Genomic DNA, 14,402 nt, shown 5'->3' on the forward strand with positions numbered 1-14,402 from the left:
GCAGGAACTTTGAGAGGAATGAGACTTACTGTGGACACCTGAATCGTTGAGATTCTGTCACTGTGCTAAGTGGTCCCAGGTGTAATTTGTGACAGAAAAGCCCTGCTACTCTCCCCTGACCAGGTAGTCACCGTAGCGTTAGTTACTTTATTCATTATTATTGATTGATTATTGCACGTTATTTCTCCTCACCCACAAAGCTCTTCTTACCACCTCCACCTCTGGGTTGGTAGATTTCCATACAGGATGACCCTCTCCTAGTATGAGACGTGGAGACTGATCAGGTTGCCTCAGGATAAAGCTCACTGTAAAGCTACTTACTGTGGACTGGCATGGGGTTATGACTGCTGGGATCTCAGCTGTGGCTCCCTGTCAGACTTTGGCTCCAACACAGATCACAGTGGGAGAAGCATGGCAGTGTAACTCTCAAAGGATGGTGGGGATGACAGGCATTTCGGGTCCTGTTCTGTCCTGGGATGCTTTCTCAGAAGGCAGTCCCATATACGGCTAAAAGCAAGAGCTTTAGTTCTAATGCTCATCAACTGAATGACCCTGGACAACTCCACTTCGCTAAGCCTCGGTTTCCTCATCCCTAAAATGGAACCCTACTTCGTAGAAGTAAAGGAAATAATTGACAGAAGGCAACAAGCACAGTGCTTGGTACATAATGAGAGCTACATTCATTTCTTTTCGTATTCAACACAGTGATATTCTTCACCACTTCTGTTGTTTGAACAAGGCAAACACTCTCCCAACCATATTCCTGTCACGGGCCTAGTTTCCTATCTCCGCAACCGATGTGAGGTCACAATTCCGTCTTGTGTTAAAATAGCCTGCTCCCTTTGTATCTGGGTGCGTGTGGGTCAGCAGTCCTTGGAGGTCAGCCTTGTATACGACCCTCTCCCCTCTTGTTCTCTGCTGACACTAATGGTCACCTCCTGAACCATTCTTCCCTCTCCAGCTCGCTTCTTGTTCCCTGTCCTGTAAAGTTCACTGCTGTACTTGGGTAGTTTCCCCCCTTCCCTTTGAATTTCTATTTCTGGTCCTCCTGTTTGGGTCAGTGAGTTTCCTGCCAAACATGTTCTTACAAAGCTTGTGGATGCGCTCACTGTCCCTTTGCCAGTAACTGTTGTTCCGTGTGGCGAGCCCTGTCCAGAAAACCAAACTCTGCTCTTTGACACCGATTTAAAGCCAGCTGTTCAACTCCTCATTTCTTTTTTTCTTTTCCGAAGTTGTGAAACTCCAACTGGAAGAAGAGATGTAAACACCTCCTATACCCCCAGATGTTTGCGTGTCCTACCCAGGACTTGAGACGCGTTCTAGATTCCTTGCCAATTGTCAACTTTCCAAAAGAGACTTCTATACTCATTTTAAAAGACATTTTGATGAATTTTAATTCATCATTTTAATTGTGTTGATGCAGGAACTCTAACTTAGCTTAATTACATTTTTTCTTTCAAAAGAAATTAAACTCAGTTATGTTCTATATATATACAGTGATTATATATATTGTGTTAAGTGCTTTTTTTCGGATTATAAATACTATATAGAAAACGTATTTAAAGCATATTAAACTTACTTTGAGTATAATCCCCAAATCAAGCTTAATATGTAATTTGTAAAAAAAATTGGAAGAAAACACCACAAGAAGTCGCTAAACCAACTATAACTACCTATATACATTCAATTCACAGAATGTAGTTAAGCCTCTAATTGTGTAAGTGTCTTACCACAGATGCATGCCTTTTTTTTTCTTAGCTTTTTGTGTGGAATAGAAAATAAAGTCTGGCATTGAAGTGGTGACTATTTGAGTTTGCAAAGCATGTGGTAGTTAATCATCGGCCCCATTGCCCTTTTCATACACACAATCAAAGGGAATCATTGTCTACCCTTCCGTCTCTCCTTCCTGATGCTCCCCAAATACTGATGTAAAAGTTCCCAAGTACAAGAACTGAACAGTAAATGTTAAGTTTCCACATTTAGTGTGACAGCCCATGATTAGAATAGAAGTGTCCTGAAGGTAGAGGGATCTGACTTCGATCCCTCACAAAAGAAAGTTGGCGACGTGCTCAGTCACTGAGCTTTGCTCTGCTGTCTAAAGAACTTGATACATTTATTTTTCAACGCCATTCTTTACCTCAGGCACTTGACCTAGGAAACATCTCTTATTGATCTAAGTTAGACCAGAGACCAATTTACTAGTCTCTTCAGTAGAGCAACTCAAGCCCCTAACACTTGAGGGAGTAGGAAACTGAGAAGCATGCCCTTGCTTTCTGGGCAGGACAGAACAACTTCTTAGGCTTGCAGAACTTTAGAGGTTTCCACAGGACAGTGCTCCTATGACAAGGGCGGATAGGAGGTCATCACTGATGAAAGGGTTCTTCACTCTCTCTGTTCTGACTAGCGTATGGGAGGGGCTCAGTGTATCAAATACACAAGCTGATGAATCAGTGACTGATTGTGCACGTTCGTGCAGGATGAAACCAATATCCATTGGTGCTTATCACCAGCATGTTATAATAAATACTTCTTATCACCAGCATATTGCAACAAATACTCATCACTAGCATATTGTGATAAATATGCCTCATCAATAGAATATTGCAGTAACTGCTCCAAAGCCTCTCGCTTTGTTTAATTTCATCGGTTTCATCCAGTGTGTATTTGGCCTATAAGAACACAGAGGGAAGCTGAGATCTCATTATCCAAAGTCCATTCAGCCAAACATAGGCTTTTTGATACTCCACTGAACTTGAAGCCAAGCCTTTCCGTTATTCTAGCCTCTTACCCACTTCTGGGAGAGGTGTGCAAACATATTTCCAGAACTTGAAACTAGCCAACTTCCTGAGCAACGGCAATGAGAATTCGGGGAAATTTAAAACTTGGGTCCACACGATAACATGCCCACTAAAAGAACAAATAAACCCACCCAACTGCACTCTGCTCAGTGGTTTGAAAACTTGACCTGCGAGAGCACTGTTGGGAGTCAGGGATGACATTTGAGGCCCCCAGTGGTGCAAACAAGAAACTGAGGATGAGAAGAACTCGCAGAGGTTCAGACCGGAGTCTTGCCCAGCCAGCTTTGCAGGAGATGGTGAGTCCGATTGTCCACAGTGCCCGTGAGCCTCCAGATCCCTGCTCCTCTGGACAGCCCCCCCGTTGCCAGACCTCCTTTCCACGCACAGCTGACTCTGTACAGGCTCCAGTTTCCCTCATGGAACGAAGCCCATGCGGCACTGAAGTGGCTTCTGGCATTCCCAGCAACCAAACAGCACCACTGTGTACCTACGGCCTCCCTCCCGCCGCACGGGGTGGGGCTGCCGTTCTCAGGAGGAAAGACCATGTGCCAGGATGGTGGCTGCTCCCTGTTGCCACCCTCCCCTTTAAAAAACGTATATGCAAGTCTGTCTTCAGCTTTGCTGGGCGGCCTACAAAAAGCACACGTTTTCTTTGTTAGCAAAAGCACGCTGCCAGTTCAGGGTTTTACTTTGCACTGTTGACAATTTCATCCTTGCTCTTGTGTTTCGTTTCTGACACCACACTTTTTCTTCCCCCTCTTGGTTTTGGCATCTCGCGTGTTTTCTTCTTTTATCTGTCTCTCCCCGTTCCCCTGCCCCGTCCTCCACAAGGCATGCACTCGGGCTGGTTTGCTTTCCTTCTTTGTGGATTACATCAAGAACACTAGTTTTAGTCTCACCCTTGTAAGGGTCCGCTGTGTGCTAATCTTTGCCCTCTATTTTATCATCAGTGTCAGTATTTACTACCGTCTTTCTAATTGTTCCTTTTGCTTTGTTTCAATCTCCCAAACAAGGAAAGCATAGTTCAGCTCTGTTTGGGGGTCACTCTGCCCTCTCTCCAGGGGGTTCTTTCAGCATCTGTGTTGATTCTCTGAACATATCCACACACATGCACGCACACACACGTACACACACTCTCCTCTTGCTTGACTAATTGGCCATGGCTATCCTGGGGGTTTCTGTGGTTCTTAGAGGCCAGTGTGATTGAATTGGCACTTTGGGACTCTTAAACCGAGCGCATTTAAAAGGTTGATTGAGAGGGAGCTTTGACAAAGGCTCTTTTAATTATTTTTTCCTCTGCTTTGCCAGTGCGCGCTGCTGTAGCCTGTCAGAGGCCAGTCCCAGAATCGTTAGGGGGCCGAGCCATTAGGTGTTCCTGCTTACTGTGCAAATATAACAGGCTTATCACGTAGAACTCTGTCTCCAGCTGGTTTAAAATGTAGGTGGTGCCAGTGGGTAGCAGCTGTTACAGGCTGGGGAGCCGGGAGACGATGGGGACATTTTACGATACAAGGAGGTCAGAGTGGACAACTCCGTACGGTATAATGTCGCCTTCCATTCTTTACCCTGGTGGAGGAGGGTTCTGAAGGGCAACTGCCTCCCGGGGTCCCCAGATGCCACCCTCCCCTTGCCAGCCAGAGCCCAGGCAGGCTTAGCACTGGCTTTCAACAAGTGGGACCAAAACACTCACTCACGTTGCAGATAATGAATAATTCATACATTTGTAATTCAAATAGTCGTGGCGATGCATAATTCAAGTGAAAAGTTGTTATTGTAAATGGAGGGGAAATGGATTCATTTCAGAGATTTTTTTTTTAATTTTAAATTATTATTTGCCTTAGGTTTCAAGGTTGGAGCAGCCTCTATTTTTGCAGCTGTTTTATCTGAATTGGTGCTGGGCTTCGTGGCTCTGCCACAATGTTGATCAGAGAGGGCAGTGCTTCCGGTTGAGATATTCCACCCAATAAAGGACTGATTTGCTTTTTTCATCCTGAGAAATGAGGTTAGCATAGACATTTTATTTATTCTCTCTCTCTGCTTGCTTCTTGCCCCAACTATGTTAGGGGATTTAAAAAACAAAAACAAAACACCATTATATTATGAAGAGTTTCAACCATACACAAAAAGTAAACAGAACAGTGTAGTGAACCCCCCATGGACACATCACCTAGTAGTAGGAATGATCAAGGCACCCACCCCTTTCTTCCCCATAGATTACTTTAAAGTGAATTCTACATCTTAAAAAAAAAATCATTTCGTCTGTTTCATCCAGTATATGTCAGCACGTTAGCCCCTCTTCTGGCCTTTTAGGAAGGATGGCCCGTATGGCCCATACCATACTCAAGGTCAGAAGAGACTCCTCACTGGTGACATGTTCTGGGGGCAGTTGGGGTTTCATGGAAGTGGAGGGCAAGTAGCAACCTGGCCTCACCCCCAGTGACATCACAGAGGAAACCAATCCCTGGGAGGAATGCCCTGACGTGCCCCCCCCCCCCCACCCCGGCCTCCACCCCCCCAGGCAGTGGCCTGGCATCATGGGAATTTGCCTTGTGTGCTTGTTGGTGGTAACACGACTCTCTTTCTCTTTGAGCTCATATCAAGTTTTTAAAGTCTCTCACACTAGCCTATGGTTGGGACATGAAGGAGCTAGATTTTTCACAAACAAGCTTCACTCACTTTTCATATTTTCAACGCAAAGTAGGCTCTAAATGTTGTGGTTAGGATGATCAAAGTGTACTGGAGCAAAGAAGAGAGATGACTGTGGACGTGCCACTACTTAGTCATGCATGGAGAAGGTGAAGAATTTGTTTACCGTTTCTCATTTCTGTAATTCAGATAACACAGCACCAAAAAACTCCTCGCTCACTCTAACATTAAACATCATTTGCAAGAGATGAGCCTTGCTTTCCAGAATATATATGTTCCTGAAAAGAACTATGTAGATACTGTTCCATTTTGTTTTTTTTCTGGGGGGGGGGGAGGAGGGGAGGGGGCCACTCAATAATTTGTTGAATCTTGGAGTTCTCCACATAGATTTTGAAATGGAGCTATTTGATAAGCAGAAAACTCTTTTAAAGAATGAATAAATACCTCATTCATTCATTTATTCATTCCTCAAACCGTTTTGAACTCTAAATACTTTGTTAACTTGCACATTTTATACGTTGGGGTTTACGTGCATCCAGCATTATCCAGTTGGCACATTGTTTTTCTAAATGGCGGCCTCGCTGACCGCAGTAACTGACATCGATCACACTGGGATAAGAGCACATCAATATGAGCACGACACAAATGCCTCACGTTTGTTTTCACACTTCCTGCCTTACAGAAACCAACGTTAATGAAAAGACACTACTCTGTGGTGCAATTTGAGGAGTCCAAGATCTGCCTGTCTCCATTGCCGTCTGTTTTCTGACTTGTTGCAGATGAGGACCAATTAGGAATACGTTGAGATAAAACAATTTTTACCTGGGAAAGGCTGCAAGTATTGTATACATTGGACCCTTGAACAATGTGAAAGTTAGGGGCACCACCGACCCCACATCTGTGTAGTAAAACAATCTGCATATAACCTTGTATCCCCAAAAACTTAACAACTAAGTTTCTGGACTGTTGACCAGAAGTCTGACGGATAACATCAACAACCGATGAACCCATAGATTGTATGTTATATGTATTATACATACTGTATTCTTATGGTAAAGTAAGCCAGAGAAGAGAAAATGTTATTAAGTAAATCATGAGTAGAAAATATATTTATAGTACTGTCTTGAATTTATCAAAAAACATCCCCGTATAAGTTGACCTCTGCAGTTTCGACCCATGTTGCTCAACGGTCAACTGTATTTCTAAAACAGCAATTTATCCTAAGTGAGCACCTCAGGTTGGGTGGGCCTCACAGAACAGAGAGCTCCCCAAGCAATGGGGGCTGGACACAGACCTAGGGACTGAAAAGGATCATGGAGGTCAACTATGGTGTCTGTGCTTGGACGCGCACACACACACCCTGGGGACCCCTGGGAGCACAGTCTTAGGGGTCACTGAGGAATGGATCCGATGGGTCCTCACGCTTCCTTTCACACCTCTTGTTGACCCGCTCTCAGGCCACAGCCACGGCTTAGCTGGAGGTATTTCCCGTGTCCCTGAGTGAAGGCAGGGGTGGAGACAGTTCTGGAGCCAGGTTCCCATGCTGTACCAAACAACCAGCTCAACCTTAGATGGCTAGGGGTTGGGGTCCTCTGGTTCTTCCCGTCCTATCTAAGCCCCATTTCATTAGAACCTTGCACGCTCCCGGTGGTTACTTTTCTGTGCTTTCGTACTGTGTCAGCTTGACTTCCGGTTTTGCCTCTGGAACTTCCGTGAGGAAAGGCTTCCGCGGGACTCAAATGCTGTTCACCTCAGCAGACACCCTGGGCCTCGTGCCTGCTCTAGTGTCCTCTTTGAACTTCTGATGCTTTGATCTTGGATTCTTAGCTGCTCATATTCGGCTTCTCAAATTCTGCTTTCTGCTTGTTTTTGGAATATTTGAAATGCTGTGCTCTATTTTTTTCCCCAATCCTAAACAATGGGACAGCCTCACACCAAAACATGTTATTCATTCATAGGCTCCGGCAGGGAGCCTGTCCTCCTTTTTGCTGACTGCCTGGTGCCTTTCATACTAGATGATGTTTACTTGGGGAGCTGGGTCAGGCCCTTTCGGCTTATTGTATTTATTTATCTTAAAGTGTATTTATTTACTTTGAGAGAAACAAAGACAGTGTGAGTGGGAAAGGGGCAGAGAGAGGGAGACAGAGAATGCCAAGCAGGTTCCTTGCTGTCAGTGCATAGCCTGACGCGGGGCTTGAACTCACGAAAGTGTGGGATCGTGACCTGAGCTGAGGCCGAGCCAGTTGCTTAACCCAGGCGCCACCCAGGTGCCCCAAGGCCCTTCTAGTTTCAAAGTTGTGCCTCTGTCCTTAGCTTTGGGTCAAAAAAAAAAATTCTTATTACTGTTCTAAATGGGTGATTGATCTGCAAGAGGGAAGGAAGCAGGGAGGAAGGCCCCCGGCCTATTTTATGTGACATCCCTGCTCCCAGCCTGCCTGCCAACTGCAGGAAGACGTTTGCCTCCTTGCTTGCTCTGCCTGGGTCTTGACAAACTTTAGACGTTGGAAATCTGGCAAATTCTGAAAACTTTCCCTTAGACAATGAGTTCTACTTTTCATTAGTAGAGCCACGTTCTTGTCTCTTCCAGTTTTCTGATGTACAAAGGGGATTTAGTTACAGTAAAGCTTTAAAACACAGAGGGACTTTGAAGGCCTACAAGCTACTTCCCAGGTTGGTGTTTCTGATTGTTCAAAAGATTCATGTCTCCATTGTGTCTGTTTACAAATAGGTTTACAAATAACTACGAATTCTCCATTTTCCTTGTTTAGCATGAAGCAGGGACAGTATCTCTTGAAGCAAGGACAGTGTCTTTTTGTTGTTGATGTTCTGTTTGGCTGTAATATACATAGCACATTGAGATTATATATTAAATTTTTTTTTTAATGCTTATTTCTTTTTGAGAGAGAGACAGAGCACGAACTAGGGAGGAGCAGAGAGAGAGGGAGACACGGAATCCAAAGCAAGCTCCGGGCTCTGAGCTGTCAGCACAGGGCCTGATGTGGGGCTCGAACCCACAGACCGTGAGATCATGACCTGAGTCTTGACACTTCACCAACTGAGCTACCCAGGAGCCGCGAGATTATAAATACGTTTTAGCTGAATGTACCAGTTTTGAAAAAAGTATTAATAGAAATTATAAGCACTTGATCAAAGCACAAATTCCAGAAAGAGACCAATTAACCCCAACATCCTGCATCAACACAGAACTGAAAAATGACCCAAGAACATCATATGCTATCAATTACACTGACACAGTCTAAAAAAATATGTCTGCAGGAGAAAATACCTTAATTCCTTTGTCAGCTCTCCTTTTACGTTTTAAGAGTCTGCTTAACTCCCACATAAAGGTATGTGGGGCAGCATTAATCTATGTATCAACCTGTCCATGATTTAAAAAGGCAAAGCAAAGAATACTCTTACCTTGACATTTTAGGACTAATTTCTTCCTGCTGCTCTTTTGTTCTTGAAGACATTTGTGTTCTCCCTCACCCCTTGTGGCACTGTGGACTGGCATGTTTCCCTGGAGAGGCACCAGATTCTAGCAGGATGAATGTTTCCTTCATGTAATCTGAGTGAGAACCACAGTCCTTAGTGCTGTAAGTTGCACTAAACCAAGGATTACCAGGAGCAAAAGGAAAACAGGGCCCATTATTTCAGAGTTCAGCCCACGAACCACTGATATGCTTGTTAGCATTTGACAGCCCAGATAGGAAGATTTACAGGAAAAAGCCAAATAATTTGACTTGATCCAGGAAAGAGCGTTTGGAGTTTCAGAGGGCAACATTAATGACTTTTTGCTAAAAATAGAGTATCTCTTCCAAAAGGGAGATGTTGGTTATCTTCCAAAATGATTGGATCATCATATTGTAAGATAATACTTAAATGCAATTAGCTCCTTGTACTGTCCAAAGTGTGTGCCAGAAAGACATGATTACATCTCATTCATTATCACCTTTTCCAGCTCATGGGCTGCTATAAACATCATTTTCTTCCAAGGTCAGCTATAGTTACCTCACCGAGAACTGTCTAGGTATATTTAACTTTGGGGATGGGTCCAACATGCTGCTTTAAAAGATGATCACATTGTTTTTCCTGCTTTCCATTTCTGAAAAGGCAAAGCTTTGGCCAGTGGGTACTCGACATATCTGGCTGCAAATAAGTTACCAGAAGCCAGGCAATGTGGTGCCTAATTTCAGCATTCACTTAAGTAAAATTATTTATGACAGTCCCTACAGTTTTTTTTTTCCTTTTCCTAAAGGGAGAGGTGTGCAATCTCAGCCAGATTGAAGGAATATTTGCATTCAGTCTCAGCAACTGGTGCATTTGAAATATGGCCTTGAAGATATACCCTAGGTACAGTATAGAAAAAATTGGATTAAATGTCCAGAAAATAGCATTCATGTAAAACATCACTAAATCAAGTTTTCAAATAGTCATATAAGTTTAACATTTTTTTATATAAGCAGCTGAAACAACATGAGAAAAACGCTCTACAGTAATAGGACAAATCACTCTGTACCACAGATTTAATCACCAAAGCCACAGAAAACGTGCATAATGGAGACTTGAGCTGAGAGAACCATCATTTCTAACCATCCAAGTTTGCCTTTCAAATTGAAAGTATTTTCCAAAGGCTTGGAAGGGGACAGAGAATCTGGGCCACACTTTCTAAAATGGCAAGACAATAATAAACAGCAAGAGACACAGGCTCCAATTTGGAAACTAATGGTGGTTCTAGAACTGCTACATGTCAGAGCTGGGTGAGGCTTAGCGATCAGTTGGTTTTAATTTCTCTTTGGTTGCACAGATTCTGCATACTGAGGAAACAAAGGAAAGCTCGTGCAAGATAAGATTGTCTGAAATGTTGCCCTCACTGATAGGTCAGAAAGTTCTGAGAACCGAATTCCAAAGCAGAAACACAAAACAGGCTCTGTCTTCTGCACTAAAACAGAGCTGATGAATCTTCATTTTCTTATCTAAAATCCTTTTGTGAGGAAATATCCCTTTTGATATTAACAAGATAGTCTTTTGAGTTTACGGTTTATGTTGCATGGGTATTGCTACTTTGCAAAAAATATTTTTTTCTTATTAGACTTGATCTTGGTTCAGAAAATGAGATTGATGCAGTAGAAGGAGGTCGAGGTCAGAATCTAACAGATTCTAACAGAATGGAATTGTAATGCTCTTGACCTTTTTATTAATTTTGCTGATTAATTAGAAATTCCTAACAGATGTGATATGGGTTATTTAGGGAAAACGATTCTGGGAAAATAGCTTTTCTAAGTACACAGAATCTGAGGTGTGTGTGTGTGTGAGAGAGAGAGAGAGGTTGGCAGCAGCAAGAAAAATATGGGTCACACTTGTAATCACCTGTGAGTTCCCTATTTTCAGAGGGAGTAACTGTTACATACATTCATGTGGTCAAGAGCGGGTGAGTAAGTTTCCCCAAGTCTGATAACAGGAATGGAAATCAGGAGTTGGAACACTGGCATTTCTGAATGTCTGACCGGGGCTCAGATAATCAGGAAGTCACTTTCATCTTGCTCGCGTTCCAGGATTGACCACCTGCCAGAACCCATTCTACTTAAACTTCGTAAAGAACTTTTTTTTACTCTCTCCTCCCTAGAATAAAAGGAGACACTTTTACAGGGAGTTCAATGCGGTGATTAGAGAGTGTGTTGTTTCATTGCGGGAGGGACAGGGACAGAAAGAGCCTGGCCTCTGAGGGTGCTCCCCAGCTTGCTTGTAGCAGTGGTTCTCAAAGTGTGATCCGTGGACCTCTGGGGTTCCCTGAACCTTTGCAGAGAGATTCATGAGGCCAACGCTATTTTTATAATACAGATGTTATTTTCTTTTCTCACTGGATTGACTTTTGCACTGGTGGTACAAATAACGTGGTGGGTACAACCTCTGATGCCTTAGGTCAAATTGTGCAATTGGCAGTGTGCTGTTCTTTTCTCTGACACACTTATTTGTAAAATAGGGCTAGTTAAGGATGCCTTAAGAAGCAGTAAAAAGTATGAACTGCATTGATCTTGATCCTCAGCTACAGGTCTTACTAATATTTTTACAACGTGGGAAGTACACATGAAACCCTGCTGCTGTATTCGTAAGTGCAGGGGGTGCTGGAGGAAAAACACCTGTGCGGTTGTTTGAGTCACACACTTAACTAGCTGCTGGTTTCATGGAATCCCACTCTTCCTTGAAAGAATGACTGACAGGCAAACTGGTTATTCTGACTCGGATATATGACAGGTGTTTTCTTGAAATGAACTAAGCAGGTTTCATTTCAAGGACAATAACTGCCAGTGTTTGTTGCGATGATAAAATTCAAGCTTTCTGGTGAAAATCAGGCGCTTAAAAAATTTGTACCTTCCCCCGTGGGCTTGTCAGCTTCCCCAAACTCTAGCTTTTCTGATGAGATTTGTAGTGAGACTGATAAATTTAATTTTTTTTGATATTATATAATGAAATGTGCCAATATTTGGAAGAGCTGAATAACTCAGTGAGTTTCCAAATGACCGATGCACGATGTTGCAAAATCATGTATGGGTTCATGGTGAGAGCCCGGTGGAATTTAAAGTGACAGAATATGAAAAGTTCATCAATAATGGATTCTGATTCCAATTGCTAACTTAAAAAAATTTTTTTGTTGGGGGCACCTGGGTGGCTCGTCCGTTGAGTGTCCAACTTTGGCTCAGGTTCGTGAGTTCGAGCCCTGCTTTGGGCTCTGTGCTGACAGCTCAGAGCCTGGAGCCTGCTTCGGATTCTGTGTCTCCCTCTCTCTCTGCCCCTCCCCTGCTTGTGCTCTGTTTCTCTCTGTCTCTCAAAAATAAATATTTAAAAAAATAAAAAATAAATAAATATTTTTTTTAATGTTTATTTATTCTTGAGAGAAAGAGACAGAACACGAGTCGGGGAGGGGCAGAGAGAGACAGAGATACAGAATCCGAAGCAGACTCCAGGCTCCGAGCTGTCAGCACAGAGCCCATCGCGGATCTGGAACCCAAGAGCCATGAGATCATGACCTGAGCTGAAGTCGGACACTTAACTGAGCCGCCCAGGCGCCCCCTATTTGCTAATGTTTTTAAAAGAAACTGCCACTTGTTGAGCCTTGGTATGGTCTCAGGGAGGAATAGCCACAGTTATCTGAAAAGGTTATGAAAATATACCTATCTTTTCCAACTTTTTATCTGTACAAAGCTCGATTTTCTTTACATAGTTCAACCAAAACAACATATCACAATAGAGTGAATGCAGAAGAAGATATGAGGACCTGGACAGTCATAAAGAGATTTGCAAAAATTTACTTCTCTCACTAATTTTTTAAAATCATGGTTGCTCTTTGTGAAAATGTCATTTATGTAAACATGCAATGGGGTTATTATTATTATTTTTTTATTTAAAAAAATTTTTTTAACGTTTATTTATTTTTGAGACAGAGAGAGACACAGCATGAACGGGAGAGGGGCAGAGAGAGAGGGAGACACAGAATCGGAAGCAGGCTCCAGGCTCTGAGCCATCAGCCCAGAGCCCGACGCGGGGCTCGAACTGGCGGACCGCGAGATCATGACCTGAGCTGAAGTCGGATGCTCAACCGACTGAGCCACCCAGGCGCCCTGGGGTTATTATTATTTTAAATGAATTAATAGTTTAACAACTTCCCAGTTTTAAATTACAAAATATCAAAGGTCGATAGGTATGACCTACATAAACAAAAGTTCTTTGGGGGTCTCAATAATTTTCCTTTTTTTTGAGAGAGTGAGTGAGCAAGCCGCGGAGGGGGAGAAGGAGAAGGAGAGAGAATCTTAAGCAGGCTCTGTGCCCAGCACAGATCCCAACGTGGGGCTCGATCTCAGGACAGTGTGATCTTGACCTGAGCTGAAATCAAGAGTTGGATGCTTCACCAACTGAGCCACCCAGGCGCCCCCAGCCTCGATAATTTTTAAGTGTAAAGGGGTCTTGGAGAGTAAAAAAATTGATAACTGTGGATCTCCAGTTACTACTCTAACATAGACTACGGTAAAGGGTTCTTGCTGTTCTCACGTGTAGCAGAATCACACTGGGGATTTATCACAAGTAAGGTAAGAATTTGGGGATTGGGGAGATCAGGAAGAGATTCTTTGAAACAAGGGTGATTACACAGAAACACCTAAGGGACAGGGGTGAATCAGGTTACTGACCGAAAATAAAGGCAACATAAAGTAGCAGGTAACTTTAAAAAGTTTCCTGTTCTTTGATTGGACCTAAAAGCCTTCTCTAGCTCTCCATTTAAAAAAAAATAGTGATTAAAAGAGAAGATCCTAAACGAACAGAAACTATTGAAACCTCAGTAAGGCCACTTCTTAGCTGTAATCCAGGCAAATCTTAATGGTTACGTCAGTTGTTCTATCTGTAAAATGGAGTGATAATATATAGTCAATAGGTATAAAGTGTGGCATTGCCTAGTTATGACCTGACCCAGTGCCTGGCACATGGTAAGTGTTCAGTGGATATTAGCAGGTCAATTAAACACAAACACACACACACACGCACGCACACACACACACACAATATAAGAATATGAAATACTTAGGAAAACAAAAGTTAACAGTGGCAAATGGTGGCCCTGCCTCATCCAGAACAGAGATTTTTAATTTTTTTTTATGTTTATTTATGTTTGAGAGAGAGAGAGAGAGAGAGCGCGAGAGAGTGAGAGTGTGAGTGGGGGAGGAGCTGAAAGAAAGAGGGAGACACAGAATCTGAAGCAGGTTCCAGGCTCTGAACTGTCAGCACAGAGCCTGACACGGGGCTCAAACTCACGGACTGAGAGATCATGACCCGAGCCGAAGTCGGACACTCAACTGACTGAGCCACTGGGGCACCCCCAGAACAGAGATATTTAAACTGTGAAGCTTCTGGGCCCTAATGCTTTGAGTTCTGGGAGGGACTCTGTGAGCCTCTTTGCCCTCTGGCTGT

Source organism: Acinonyx jubatus, chromosome B2, assembly GCF_027475565.1.
Source record: "Acinonyx jubatus isolate Ajub_Pintada_27869175 chromosome B2, VMU_Ajub_asm_v1.0, whole genome shotgun sequence".
In the NCBI taxonomy this organism is placed as follows: domain Eukaryota; kingdom Metazoa; phylum Chordata; class Mammalia; order Carnivora; family Felidae; genus Acinonyx; species Acinonyx jubatus.